The sequence below is a fragment of the Choloepus didactylus genome, chromosome 20 (genome assembly GCF_015220235.1).
Source record: "Choloepus didactylus isolate mChoDid1 chromosome 20, mChoDid1.pri, whole genome shotgun sequence".
Taxonomy (NCBI): domain Eukaryota; kingdom Metazoa; phylum Chordata; class Mammalia; order Pilosa; family Megalonychidae; genus Choloepus; species Choloepus didactylus.
In genome coordinates this window covers 32,171,443-32,186,610 of record NC_051326.1, presented here as the reverse complement: position 1 = coordinate 32,186,610, position 15,168 = coordinate 32,171,443, and the positions used below count along the sequence as shown (strand labels likewise).

General features: G+C 46.0%; 1 protein-coding gene across 2 annotated transcripts in view; it reads right to left on the bottom strand.

Annotated features, from left to right (window-relative positions):
- PTK2B (protein tyrosine kinase 2 beta) overlaps window positions 1-11,063 on the bottom strand; it is a 123,888-nt gene extending 112,825 nt beyond the window's left edge. For both annotated transcript variants that reach the window (XM_037813076.1, XM_037813077.1), the window contains exon 1: window positions 10,865-11,063. The gene's annotated coding sequence lies outside the window, so the exon portion shown is untranslated. The remainder of the gene's footprint in view (window positions 1-10,864) is intronic.
- Between the last annotated feature and the right edge of the window lie 4,105 nt (window positions 11,064-15,168).

The following is a 15,168-nucleotide window of genomic DNA, read 5'->3' as shown; positions in this document are numbered from 1 at the left end:
ATATCCCTTTTTAGGTTTTAGTGTATTGGAATAGCTAAAAGTAAATGCCTGAAACCATCAAACTCCAAACCAGTAGCCTTGACTCTTGAAGACGACTGTATAACTACGTAGCTTACAAGGGGTGACAGTGTGATTCTGAATACCTTGTGGATCTCACTCCCTTTATCCAGTGTATGGATGAATGAGTAGAAAAATGGGGACAAAAAACTAAATGAAAAATAGGGTTGGATGGAGAGGACGATTTGGGTGTTCTTTTTTACTTTTATTTTTTATTCTTTTTATTCTTTCTGGTGTAATGAAAGTGTTCAAAAATAGACTGGGGTGATGAATGCACAACCATATGATGGTACTGTGAACTGTTAATTGTATACCATGGATGACTGTATGATTTGTGAATATTCTCAATAAACTGAATTTTTTTTAAAAAATGGCATTCTCCAAAATGTCTCTGGGATGGACTTTCTCAGTTTCTCCAGAGCAAACTCTGGGCTAGCATCTCCAAATATCTCCAGGCATCTCTAAGCATCAGTTCTCCAAAGGTCTCTCTCAGCTACTCTTGGGGCATTTTGTCCTCTCTTAGCTTCTCTGGAGCAAACTGTGGGCCAGCATCTCAAAGCATTAACAAGTATCTGGGTCTGCTCCCTTTAAAGGACTCCAGTAAACTAATCAAGACCATGCTGAATGGGTGGGGCCACATCTCCATCGAAATAATCTAATCACAAGTATCACCTACAGTTGGGTGAGTCACATCTCCATGGAAACAACCTAACGCAAATATCCCACAAGATTGGATTAAAATATGGCTTTTAGGGGGACATAATATATCCAAACCAGCACAGGTAGTGATTAAAATGCTCTGGAATTAGTGGTGATGGTGCACAACTTTGTGAATATATGAAAAATCATCAAATTGCACACTTGAAAAGGGTGAATTTTTTGGTAAGTGAATTATATCTCAAAAAAGATGTTACTAGAAAATAAGCACCTGGGTTAATAAAAAATGGTCTCCAGACAATAGGGAAAATGCATAGCCAAAAAGCTGTTAGCTGGTTTTATAATAACAAGGACACTGATGTCAGATATGTTAAGTGAAGGGGGACGGTATATAGAAGCCTGTATTTTCTACATTTTTCTGTAAATCTTCAACTGCTCTAAAATAAATAAGTAAATAAATACTTGATAAAAGATGTCAATGAAGTGTCTGAATGTTTCATAAACAGGGAGAATTGAGAGAAAGCAATATTTCTAAGTTAATATATTATTTTATTCTGTGATTTAAAACATTTCAATAAATAATATATTAAATATTACCTTAAAATTTTATATATTGAAATTAGCCAAAGAGTTTTTTAAAAAAACTACCCTCCTTATTTGGAGAATGGGGGATGTCTTAAATTCTGGAAGCTACTCACTGTATGAATTGAATGTCAACTTTGTGTTAGACATCAGACCATATCCTGGGGATATAACACTGATTCTCAGTGCAGATGTGATTCTGCTCTCAGCAGAGCTTACAGTCTAGTTAGTCTGAATTAAAAAGGAATCCACATTTGAGATCATTTATATGAAAAGTTTGTATAACTGATTATAAAATCTTGTAAGAGTCATTCTTAATATTTTGTAGTCATAGGTTCCTTTGAGAGTCTGATGAAGCTTTTCTTCCCATAACCACAGACATTTGCTCGGAAGTAAAAATTAGGCATCTTCTTTCAGCGAGTTCATATATACACCTCCCCTGACAACATATACACTCCGTGCCCCACCCAAAGTTGGATTCCCTTCTTTGAAATCATCTGAACTGGGGCCCTTCTCCAGCCGACCCCACTCTCCCCCACAATAAACAATGAGCTCTTCAAGAATGGAGAACTGGAAAGGACCGAAGATGATCTGACCCCTCAGGAGATCCACAGTGGGTCCCAGGGGCCACTGCAGAAGGGAGTGGAGGGCCCACCCAGCACCTGCCCTCCCCACTTCAACAGGTCCCACTTGTTCCTATTTTACCAGCTGGGCTTTTGTCTACGATCCATTTTGAAGAAAGGCTTCCACTTTTGTTAAAAAGTCCGAAAAAAAAACAAGGCTTGAAGAGACTCAGGTGACTCACCCCAGACCACCTGGTGGGACGGTGTGTGAAAGGGACCAGAACCCAGGGCCTCCCAGGGCCAGGGCAGTGATCCTTCTGTCCTCCACTCCTCTCCCAAGGAGTGCACAAAGGCTGGGGGCTGAGTGTTAAGCAAATGGATGCAGGACGAGTACTCCTGCACAGAGGCAGGTAAAGGGAGAGAGAAAGGGCTCAGAGGCCACACTGGGGAAAAGTGAGTGCCACCCTCTGGGATAAAGGAGCTCATGTGGATCAGTGTTTTCAAATCTTGGGAATGCAAGAGCCAGAAAGCTCAGAGTCCAGTTACCTTGGCAAGCAGAACGGCTGTGCACAGTTAGGTGGAATTCCAAGTTACCAAAATTTCTCAATCTCTGCCTTGTAAATCCTCCTTCCATATTCCCAAAGTGATTTCACTTTCTATCAAGGTTCCCTAATCTTTTTCCTATCATTCAGTCTGACCTAGATGGGCCCAACAGCAGGATGATGAGATGAAAGGGAAAGGGAAGACTCAGATGGATTAGAGACATAGGAATGGTTTAGTAAAGAGATTACTGAGCTCCTGCTCTAAACCACTGACTCCCTCTCTCTAGGCTATAGAAACCTCTGCATGTGGAGCCGCAAGGAGCACATCCTGAGCCCCGGGGCAAGTTCAAGAAGTTGGGATTTAATCCCTGCTCTGTTGCAACTGGCTGTTGTGACACCAAGTGCAGGGAATGAGGAAGACTGGATCTGGCTCTGGTGAGCCAAGCATGAGTGTAGAGAGGAGAGATCACACTTCCCCTGCCCAGGGAAATGGGCTCTCTCATCCCTAGGATTTGAGGGCATCAGGAAGGAGGACAAATAAATAGCACCTCCTGCCCTGGAGGAATTTAGCTTCAGGTTGAAATGATACATTTTAGGGGAGATCAGAGGATGCAAAGAAGCCCAGAGGCTGGGGGCGGAAAGCAAAGGTTTTAGAATGGAGGGACCTAACCAAGTGTTGAAGTAGGCACAGGATTTGGGGAAGGTGGAGGGAGCTGGTGTTCCAGGCAGGACATAGGACTTGAGTAAAAGTTTTATGGAGACCATTGAGAAAACCAGGCTAGCTGGAGTGAAGGACTCGGTTTGGAAAGTAGGAGGAAATTAAGGTCAAATTATGGAGGGCACTGAATAGTCAAGTAAGGGGTTTGAATTTGCCTTGAGGCACTGAAGAGCTTCACGGAACCAGAAATAGGAAAAGGAAAGGCTGCATGTTAAAGGATAAGGCTTGGACTCCTGGAAAAGGGAAGGAAGGCACAAGAGGCATGAAAGAAGAATCTGCAGGATTAGTGATGGCAAGATGAAGGGAGAAAAACTGAGAAGAAAGGAGATCAAGATAACTGCAAGATTTTGAACCTGAGTGTCTAGAGGAATGACGAGTTAACAGAAAGAGGGATATGAGAAAGAGATAGTTTGGTGTGAAAACATGATGAGTTTATTTTCAGATTTGTAGCATTTAAGATGTTGAGCTCCAGGAGTGGAAATGTGCTACAGACCTTTGGAAGGGAAGACTGAAGCCAGGGAGGGAGGTCAGGTTGGAGGGGACTCATCTTCCTATGGGAGATCACTGAAGTGGGGAGGATGGGTCAGATCTCAGAATGCGGGGGAGGGGGGGATGACGATTGGGGGGAGGATGATTGCAGAAGTCTAAGTGCATATTCCTGATTTGGCTCTCTAGAAGGCTGCTAAACAGAGGCTGCCAAATGGAGCTATAGACAGGCTGGCATTTAGAGTATACCTAGCAGAAGTGAGGCCCATGGGAAAGGGCTTATCTGTAAATCTAAAACATGGGAAAAAGAGAGGATGAAGGATAAATTAAGGTAAACTACTCATATCACCTAACAAGTTGATGCTCTCATAAACCCTATATCTTTTATAATTCACTAAGAACCAATTTCACCTCAGAGAAGGCAGAAGTCTTCAATTGACCTTCAGTCAATCTCCTGGACCCCAAATCATCCTGAATTACACAAGTCATTCAAAGACTCTTAACGTCTAAACTGTTAGAATAATCTCCTTCTTACACCATCCCCCAGTTTCAAGCTCTCTTCCTCCGATCCATTTTACACACTGGTGTCCAAATGTGGTCATGGCTTCTTCACTGAGGCAACACCTGCAGCAGCCCCCAACTGTCTTCAGATTAAAGTCCAATAGCTCCTACAGCCTTCAGAATAATGTCCAAACTCCTCATTTCCATATTCAAGCCTTATCTTACTCTCCTTCCTTATCTTCCCTTACCCTTCACCACTTTGCTCCACCCGACTGAGTCACTGGAACCATGCCTTCCCACCTTGGTGCTTTTATTTATACTCTTTTTTTCATGGGAGCTCCATGGTCACAGGCTACTCATTGGTTCAGCTCTTTAGCAAATGCCACCTTCTCCAGCCAGAAGTAATCTCTTCCTCCTCTTAGCTCGCAGCACTGTATCTGTGCTTCTTTTATGGTGCAGGTAATTTAAAAAAAGTCTCCATCTGGTCTTACAGTTATTCATCTTCATTTCTTATTTCCCCTACCAGGCAGTAAGACGTTGAGGCCAGGTAACGTCCCCTAAACTTGGGGGAAGGGGCAGGAAGTTAGGGATGAGGAGGAGACTATACTCTGAGAGTGAAAGGAGGAGAAACATTCAACATTCAACAAATGCCTAGAATGGGTAACAAATGAGGAACCTAAGGCCCAGAGGGGTTAAATAACCTGGCAAGTCTCAAAGGTAGAAAATGGTATCTTTCTCACCCAAATTCTTCATTTTTCTAGGATGGTGCCTGGTGGTGCTTTACATAAATTACCAGGTTTTTCACAAAAGTCAATTATCTCAACAACCCTCTCATGGAGGTGGTGTTATTTCCTCATTTTCAAGTGAGAATAGTGAGCCTTGGAATAGTTAAGAGACTTAATCAAAGTGACACAGCTAGTAAGTGGAAGAATCTAAACCAGAACCCAGGTATCTTGACTTCTAACTCCCTTTCCACTTACCCAGGCTGAAAAAGTGCCTTGAGCTAGACGCCGCTGCTTGCACTGAGTTGGGGTCTTGGGGAACTTAAGCTTGTGGTAAGCCACTCACAACTGCCGTAGCTTACAATACTATTTCAGTGCCAAACGGCCGTGCAAATAACTAAGGGAATGCACTCGGATGCCGGTTGGAGCGTCTGTGAAGGCACCGGAATATCAAATCCCTTATCAGTTGCCTTGCGCAGGAACTGGCGTGGGAAGAACTGGTGAACCTGAGCTGAAATGGGAGGAGCCTGGGCCTGGGAGCGGAGCAGAGGCCTTGAGAAAACAAAAAGAAGCCCCTGAGGTGCGGGGGGACGTAAGGGGTGGGACAAAGTATATTAATTTAGAAACTATAAAAGATGTGGTGCTCCAAGGAGCCAGGACCAGAGCAGAGTCTTTTTCTCACAGGTGGGAAAGGGAACCCCCAAACTCAGAACGGAATTTCCAGCAGGTGTGACAGGAGCCTCTTGTGTGGACATCAGGGTGCCACTGCAACTGTAGCGGGAGTGTCAGAGAATCAGGTAGAAGACCCTCAGAGAAAGAAAGGGAGCACAAAGGGGGACTGTGGTCCTGGTGCCCTCAAAATTGTTGGAAGAAGTGGCCCAACTTAAAGGGAGACTGGCCCATGAGTTAAGAATTAAACTCAGTACCAGGTTCTAAACTCAGGGCGAGATAAATTCCTTGGAACCCCCCTATCTTCAGTGAGTGATGTTGCCAGATTCCGTGTGGGTGGATTTCAGAACATAAAAGAGAGGAAAAGGAACTGGAGAGGAGGAAAATGCTAGTGAGCGGTAGCCAAGATATAAAATGGGAAGGCACAACCTTCCATGGGTGTCGGCAGTTACTAAGCTTAGTTCTAATCACATCGACTGGCTGCCTTTGAAAACAGAAATCGCCCTAGCAATTCCCTCCAGCGCTGAGAAAAGGTAAGAGCTGGGAAGACCCAGAAGCCAGAGCCGAGGCCATCCCTCCATGCTGTCCAAAGCCCACCTGGATGGTCTCTTGGAAACAAAAATCTGTACTTCTATCAACTTGCCCATGATGTCTAGGCAAAACGTGCATGCAGGATATGCAGTCTTAAGTCTGCCTTCTTAATCAAACTGTCATCGTGAGTAATAATTATACCTTGGGAAACAGCAGAGTGACTCAAAAAGCTGCCCCCCCCGTCCACCCCCTCACGCAGCTAGGAGCTTCGTGCACCCTGTTAAGAGCCTCAGAAAGGTGAAGCCTCCATTTTCTCCTGCTTTTCAACTCTCTGAGCACTTCAAATGACCATTGCAACTCCAGTGCCTGAGGGCTATTAGTAGATAGTCTTCTTGCTGGCTAGAGAGCTAATTGAGGCTGCCTGCTTATAAAGCACTAGTGAATTTGAGGAGTTGGGGGTGGGGGTGGGGAGCAGAAGTAAACACCACCGTATCCGTGAGGCAATGTCTATGAGATGGCACACAGAAGCCATCTTCTGCCCCTCAGCTAAAGGAGGGCCATTTTCCCTCAGAAAAAGAAAATGGTGATTCTCCACCAGCTCTTAGATTAGCCTTAAGTATAAAAGTGTAATAATGAGAGCTCATACTTTTCGGAATACCTACTGTGTACCTTTTATCAGGCTGATTTTAGGTTGGTACATAAGGCCATCAGGGATGTTAAAATATGGAAATATTCCCTACTGGTTGGAAAATGTCCACTACCCCCAGTCCCCGAGTGCCCACCTCTTCCACCTCCATGCTAAAGGGTGGCCCCTGGCACAGTAGGGACTAGTTTCAGTTCTGTTTGGTCAGTGCCCCTGCCTTAGTGGTTGTTAGACCTTAGTATTTTGAATATTACTCCCACATACAATACTCCATCCTCACAAAAGGCCCTGCTGTTACCTCCATCTCAGCGAGGAGGAAGCCAAGGCTCTATTGCATCAGAACACAGGCAGTCTGACTCCAAACCTATGCTCCTCACCTCCCTCCTGCTTGGTCACCTCCATCACTGTTCCTACCCCTTTACCCTGCAACCAACCCAGAGACTAAGAGAAACTCTTGATAATTGAGCCAGCAAAAATTGCTCTTTATTACCACTCTTCGTTCCCAAGTGCGGTGGCAGTGGCACATTTCCACTCCTAGTATCCCATGTGACCACCTCAGAGTCCCATTCATCTGGGAGGTTGGGGACCACAGGGATCCAAGACACATGACTCTCCCCAGGGTTCCCTGAATAATGGGAACTGGACTTAACTACAGCAGAAAGTTTTAGGCAGGAGTTTTTGCCTGTAAAGCATGTGGATGCTGGGAAAGTTACACAAAAACTCATTCCACGAAAATCTTGAGTAAGTTGGACATGGCTGAATTTAGGATAAATTGGGCGCATCCTAGCTAGAATTATAGGGCTGAACAATGCCTTCTAAAAGATCTGCTTGATCGCCAAACTGTATCTGCATCAGCATTAACTAAATGTGTCCCGCTTTTTTTCTTGAGATGGTAAAAAGTGCTTTCCACCTCACCCCTGCAAGGGTTCTATCATCAAATTTAGGGAACACTAGGTTAAGTCCAGTGATACACACATTCTTTCTGCAGGACGTATAACTTTGACCATGCGAATATACATTATCAATCTCCAAGAGCAAGTTCATTTGAATGTTTCACCAATGTCAAAACCAGAATTATCCTACAGCACAGAAACTCCTCTGAGTGCCGTTTGGGAAATGCTGCTCTAGAGAAATGGGGAAATACTTCCCATTGGGCAAGATTTAGCCACTGGAAAGGGGTCTATTTTTTTTTTAACTCAACAGTTCCCACAGCAAGGGAAACACACTTTCCATTTCCTCTTTCTCTGAGCAAACCCTTAACCCCCTCCGGGTTCCCTTTTAGGAGACTCCTAATTTGCCTTTACAAGTGCTTCCATAAAAGTCAAAATATGACCCACAAGGCACCCTTCCATCATTTACTCCCAAGTTTCTAATAAGGTATTCATAAAATTATAAATAACAGCAGCCAAATTTTATGGCACATTGCGTGTGTCAGGCATCGTGCTAGGTGCTTACACAGATTCTCTCTTTAATCCATTCATATTTCCCTTCAGTTAATTCTACTTTGAGTCACTCCTTCTTCCTCCACCCACCATCCTCCAAGAAGAGATTTGAGTATCTCCTCCAGTTGAAGCAGATCATAGGGGAAAGGAATGGCAAAGCTGAAAAATAATTCAGGCTCTCCCTACCCAATCAGGGTCTAACCCACTTTCTCACTAGTAGCACACACCCTACCACACACATGGGACTTCTGAGTGCTCATTAAATATAAAATGAAATGAATGAGCTCCAAGAAATTTTGTAGATGCTGTGTTGGGCACCCCCATGAAGGTGTTACAAAAATTATCTGCTTTTTTTTTTGCACTTACAAGGTAATTTACAGACATTATTACTAGTCCTCCCAACAACCTGGAAACACAGGTATTCTCATTCTCATTTCACAGATGAGGATTCTGAGGCTCAGAGAAGCTAAGCGTTCTATCTGATGTCTCACAGCTGGTAAGTAGCCAAGCTGGGATTTGAATCCAGGTCCACTGAGCTCCAAAGCCCAATTTCTTTTTGAGATGCCATCCTCTTTCAACTAAGTAGATGACTAAACTGACCATGGAATTGATTTTTTTTTTTTTTTAATGGCCTGGTAAATCAGTGAAAGAATACAAAAATGGAATCCAGAGGAATAGGAAGATAACTATGTCCTGAGACCGTTCTCCGGCCTTCCGGGCAATTCCCATCCTTCACTTCCTGGCAGAGCAGCACCCTCAGCTTTCTCCTTGAGTAGGGTTGCCAGATAAAATACAGGGCACCCAGTTAAATTTGAATTTCAGGTAAACAATGAGTAATTTCTTAGGGTAAGTATGTCCCAAATTTGCATGGTACATACTGTACTAAGAAAAAATTTATTTACCGCTTATCTGAAATTTGAATGTAACTCATCGTCCTGTATTTTTATTTGCCAATTCTGGCAACTCTATCCTAGAGTCAGAAGCATGCTGGGAAATCTCATGCCTGGCTCTTGGCCCCAGGAGTTGCCATGGCAGCCTGAGCAGGCCTTCCAAGGCCCTTCTGGAGCTGTCTCTACTTACCTCTCCGACTTCACCTCACCCCTGCACTCTCAAGGCTCTGAGCATGCTGAGATACTTTGAGTTTCCTGCATGTGTCATGCTGCTTCTAGCCCCAGGTCTTTGTACTTGCTGTTCTCTAAGTCCAGAACATTCTTCTTCCCCTTCTTTCTCTTGCCTGGTTAACTCCTGTTGATCCTTCAGGTCTCCATTTAGAAGTCACTTCTGCCAGGAAGCCTTCCTGGATGCACCTGACTGTCTCCTCCCACAACCCCCTGGAGCTGGCTGGGTTAGTTAGTGCCTGCACCTCCCACTGCAGCAGGCTCCACTCCCCTTGCTGTAATTCTCTCTACGACCATGAACTCGGGAGAGCAGAGGCTGTGTCACACTAACCGCTGTATCCCCAGACCTAGCCACAGTGCCTGGCCCCAGGTAGGAATCAATAAATGCTTTTGAGTGAATGAATGAAGCCTGGCCCACCAAAGCTGGGTCTTTTTAATGTGACTACTTCCTTCCTCTCTTCTAAAGAGGTATCTTGAGTCACTTTTCATCTCAGCGTCCTCCTCTTCCTCTTCCCTGAGAGGAGTTGTGAAAGGCAGGGGGTTAGGTCAGCAATGGCATTTCTTGGCTTGGACTCTCAGGTGAGCCAAGAGTAGCAACGGCATGGAGGACCCCCCACATGCCCCCAACACTGCTCACACCGTGCAGCCTGTCACACTTGGCTCAGGACTCACTATAGGTCAGCTGACAGCTCTTCCTTCTCTGGCTTCTGAATCCTCCTGACTAATGACACCCTTGCCCAACCTTCTGGCCTTTCTCCCCCACTAGCCCTTTAAATGAGCATCCTTGGATTTAGCACCACGTTTGGGGGGTGGGGAGGTGCCAGTGTCATATGGCTGAGGGTGAGGGCAGGTGGTAAGGCTTGGTGGGCTCAGAACATCACCCGTATGTTCCAACTTCACCCACCCCAAGCTTTGCCCACGCACAGCCTGACAGCAGGAGGCAGCACAGAATTTAACCCTTGAGTAGCATTAAGAAAGTAGTTTCTAAAAGCACCAGTGTGACGGCTGTTAACTTTAGTTCCCACAACACACACGCACACACGCACACTCACGGGTTATGTTTCTGTCTCCCCCTTGCAGAACCCTCCTGCCAGTCGGGGCTTGATTCAGAAGAGGCTCTCTCAGAGGGCAAGAAAGAGATGCTGAGGGGTCGGGTTCGGGCGCAGGCAAACGACCGGTATGGGGGTGCTGAAGGGCAGGGGGAGAAGGGAGCAGGGCAGGGCACGGGGAGAGGTTCTAAGGCCGGAGCTGAAGTTGGACTCTGAAAAAAACCCGGGTTTGTTGCTCTCAAATCTGTCCTTTAGAGGCAGGCAGGGTTTCTGTGCCTTCCTACCCTCTCCCCAGTAGACCCTGTTTGCATACGTTAAGAAGAAAAACGGGGAACCCACCCTCTAGTCTCAAATTAACTCCCCAAATAGAACCCCACTCCCCCTGCGGACGGCCAGCGGGCTCCAGACGCGCACAGCACCCCCGGAGCCCACTTTTCGGGATCCCGTGCTCCTTTTCCGGGAACTCCCAGTCCTGTCCAGGTAACCAGAATCCCGGAATCACCCTTCCACCGCATTTCCACCTCATCGAGCTTCCAACCTCTCAGCCCCAGAGCTCAGCCCAGGCCCGCGGGAGGGGGACTCACATGGACCGAAGCGCGGACGCCGGCGACTGCTTCTCGGGCTCTGCCCGGCGGGGACAGGTGAGTCGGGGACTGGCGGCGGGTTCCGGGGCGCAGCGGCTCCGAAGCTGCCCGGGCGCCCGCGAGGACCGCAGGTCCGTGGCTGCCCTGCCGCCGCTAAGTAACAGGGCTGGCAGGTTTGTGTTTTCCCCCTTCCCTCCTCTTAGTAGTTAACCACACCCCTGCTGCTCTCCTACCCACTTCCTTAAAGGGTGGGGTGTGTCGTCTCTGTTGGAGAGTGTGTGCCTGTTCCAGCCTCTTACCATAAACTATGAAATAGACGCTGCCATCAATTCCCTGAGCTGCAGCTGCCAACCCGAGGGGGAATCTCTGCCACCCCCAGTGGACCCCAAATGGGGTCCTCTAACGTTATGTGCCCCTTGTGAGCAAGGACCCCCAATTCCTACCATCACCCCGTCCGCCTCCCCCTCCACTTGTAAACTTTTGGAGGTCACACTCCTCACCTTGGTTTTTCCTCTCTACCCCGCAGGTGTATTTCAGAGTAAGGAGGTGTTACCTGCTGCCTATATTTTCAGCACCCATGTCCCCATCTCTCCCTGTCCTGGAATGGCCCAGCCCCTTCGCTGGAGCATTGGAGATCAGGTCACTATCACAAGGGGACTTGGCAGAACTGGTCTAGGTCCCTGAACCCCAAGGACCAGTTCCCTGAGCTATGACAGGGCGGGACCAGCAGACAGCACAAGTACAGAGAAGCTGGACGACCTTTTCCCAGGGACTCCATCATCTCCACATTAGTCCACTTTGTTCCCCAAATAATGAGGCTGGTCTACCTCTTTACCTGAGCCAGGGAGACAATGAGATTTGGGGCAGGAACTCAAGGCACTTTGCAACCCCTTTCCCCTTTCATGAGAAAGATCCAAGACTTTCTCCTGAGTAGGAGGATGGAGATTGGATTTAGCACAAGGTCAAAAAGCTGGAGTGTATTCAGTGTCCCCCACCATCCTCAGTGTTCCTCTCTAGAGCTCCTGCCCTAACTCCTTTATTCTGTGTCCCAAGAAGGACTGGGGTCTGACTCCCAAGGCTGCCCCATTGCACAATTCTAGAGGAGGCTATTCACAATGTTGTCTCTGAGAATGGTGCCTCCTGGAGTTGTGCAGTGTGCATAGTGCTCAGCCATTTCTGACTGAGGCTCTGGTGACATTCCCTTACCCCTCACCCCCGAACTCACTGGATGAGTAGGAAACAATAGCATTTAGCAAGTGTGTCTAAGTGCCAACAACTGTACTAAGGAAGCACTCAATGTACATTACTTCATTTAATTCTTCCCATTTTCTGAAAAGAAAACAGAGACTTAGATCAATTAACACATCCAAGGCCATGAAGTTAGAAAGTTAATGTTTCTCAAAGTGTCATCCATGAACTACCTGCAGCTTTTTAAAACGCAGATACTTGGACACCACTCCACGTCTGTTGAAAATCAGTATTTCTGAGGCCGGGACCCACCCTCCAGAACATGCAACTCCCAACCCATCTGATGGAGCTCACAGCCATGACTGCTGGAGCACTCTGTCCATCCATCCACCAACTCCTTGTGTTCTCAGCACACTCTTGGAGTCTTGGAAGTAGTAGTGCTGGTGGCTGCACAGTGGTCAGAAGGCAACCAGGCGGGTGAGGGAAAGCTGCACATAGCAGACTCTGCTCGAGTTGCTCTTGGCTTAGGCTTGGGGAGGCAGGGCAAGTCAGGCAGGGGTATACTGGAATTAGCAAGGAAGATGTGCGGGAATATGGTGTGGCTAGTCTGACTACACAGGAAGGAACTTGTCAAAGGGTTTCAAGGCAGTAAGCAGCATTCCATGTTCTTGCACACAGGGAGTGAAATGGTGAAGTTCGTGTGGTGTGAAGATTATAGATACCTGAGTAAATTTTTTTTGCCAGAAGTCTATACTCGGGTGGTAGCTAAGGAAACTAAAATAGCAAAGTGAATTAAGGGACATGTTTGAGGAAAAGGGAGTTTGTGTATGCTGCTCCTGTGTGGCCAAATTCATGAACTACACTCTCATCCCCAATTTCAGGGATGAGTTTTCAGATAGTAAAAAAATTTCAGAGGTTTATGAATTCTTCAGCGATTTTTTTGGAAGCTCAGAAACTTAGCTACAGAAGGAAATAACTGACATGGTAGAACTGTAAGATATAACATGTTTCAAATTTGCACTATAGCTACTTGTTAAATTATACTTTGAAAGCTATCACCTTTCGGTATATATATTTCACAATAAGGAAATAATTAAAATTGTGGAACTGTAACCCATAACATTCCTTGAAATTTGCTAACTACTTGTTAAAATTGTACTTTGAATGTTATCACTTTTCTGTATATATGTTATATTTCACAATATAAAATATATTTTAAAAAATTAGCTCCTAGAGTCATAGGTTTTATCATGGAATGGAAAAGACGCATGGAAGCTTGCATTTTATTTATGACGGAGACCTTGAGAAACTACTGGGTGTGGCTGACTCTGCCTTCAGGTCTCCTTCTCTGTGTCCAGCATAGCCCCAGAAGAACTCAGGTGACAGAGTCACACATTTCTGCCCATTACCTACCTTTTTAAAAATCTGTTAGAAAAGCCTTGTTCAGGAGCCCTAGAATTCTATGGAAATGCTCTTAAAAACACTACCCATGGCTCATTATGGGTTGTAATAGCAACCTACTCCACTAGAGAAGCAAATATTTCCTTTCTGTCTACTTCTGTCTGTGTCTCAAGCTGAGCAAGTGACATTGTGGGAGGCTCCAGTTGGGGGTGTGGGTTGTAGGCTGGGTCAGCAGACGGAGAAAACCACAGGGGAAAAAAAGACTGAGCAAATGTCCTCTTTTGCTGCTTGAATTTCCCGTTTAGATGTTCCACCCTTACTCCAGATTCATGTCCACAACCATGCATCATCTTCCCAAACAGACAGCCCCTTCCAGTCTTCCCCATGAATGTCTGCAACATTCTCCCAGGCACCATGTGCTAAAATCTTGAAGTCACTTTTGACTGTCCCTTTTCATTACCCTATAGTCATTCAATTTCTAAATCATTCCAAGAAACTTTCCTACCTGCACTTTTCTTTCTAGTCCCACTACCCCCACCCTGTTCACATTCTCTGACTTAAGCCTGCATGCCTGAACTCTTGTGGTAAGGGTCCCCTAAAGAGACCTCCGCTGCTCTTCTCCCCCCTTTCCACCCCCTACCCCAGCTCACTCTTCATCACCATGTTCACCACGCTCCTGAACTGCATGCCTCATGCACTGCTCTGGACATCCTCCCCAGTCAACTTTCCCAAGGATCCTTTTTACTCACAGAACAACTTCTGTACTCCCCAGCCAGGCTTTCAAGGCCTGCAGTGATTCAACTTGAACATTTTTCTCCACTCAACTTCAACTGCCCTACTCCCTACTACCTGAACCACCACTGTGGTCAAATTTGAATATTCTTTGTTCTCCAGATATGTCCTGTCTATTCCTATCTGCACCAATTTGCTAATGCCAGCTCCCTGTTCTGGGTATGCAGTTGGCACTGAACCAAAGCTAAAGCCACCTCACATTGTAGTCTTTGTCCTATCTCTGCAACCAGATTTTGACCTCATTTAGAACAGAGAGATGGAAAAGAATGGAGAAGATGCAGTCCCAGGCGTGAGAAAACAAGAGAAGTGAGAAGATACATACAGATTTTATTTGAGAAAGTAGATCAGGGTGGGCTCCATTCATAAGAAAAAGAAAAACCCTGAGGGTAGTGGAGGGAGTGAGTTCAGGGATTTTGTAGGAATGGGATGGGAAGGGGGAAGATCAGAGAAAGGCATTTCAAGAGGCCAAGCAGCAGCAGCCAGAGGTGGAAGAGGCGTGCGAGTCCCGAGGGAAATGGGGAGACCAGCCAGGTTAGAGTGACAACATCTTCATCGTCATAAAATATTTCAGAATTATACCATGATTTATTGTTTTCAAGCACTTTAGACATGCCAGTCGTTCTAACAACTGTGTAGGGTTCAAAGGGTGATCTTTTCATTTTAGATGAACAAAACAGTCTCAGAGACTTGTGTACTGTGAGTGGTAAAATTAGCACATAGCCTCAGTTGACCAGCAGGATGGTACAGTAGAAAGAACATAGGATTTGATTCCTTGCAACTTTTACCCAAATCTACCATGTGCCAGGCATGAGGAAGGGTATTGTGTGTATTTTGATGAGCAAGACATCATGGTCCCACCCTCACAGCACCCACAGACTAGAGGGGTGACAGACCTTTTTCAGAAATCATACAAGGTCACAAGC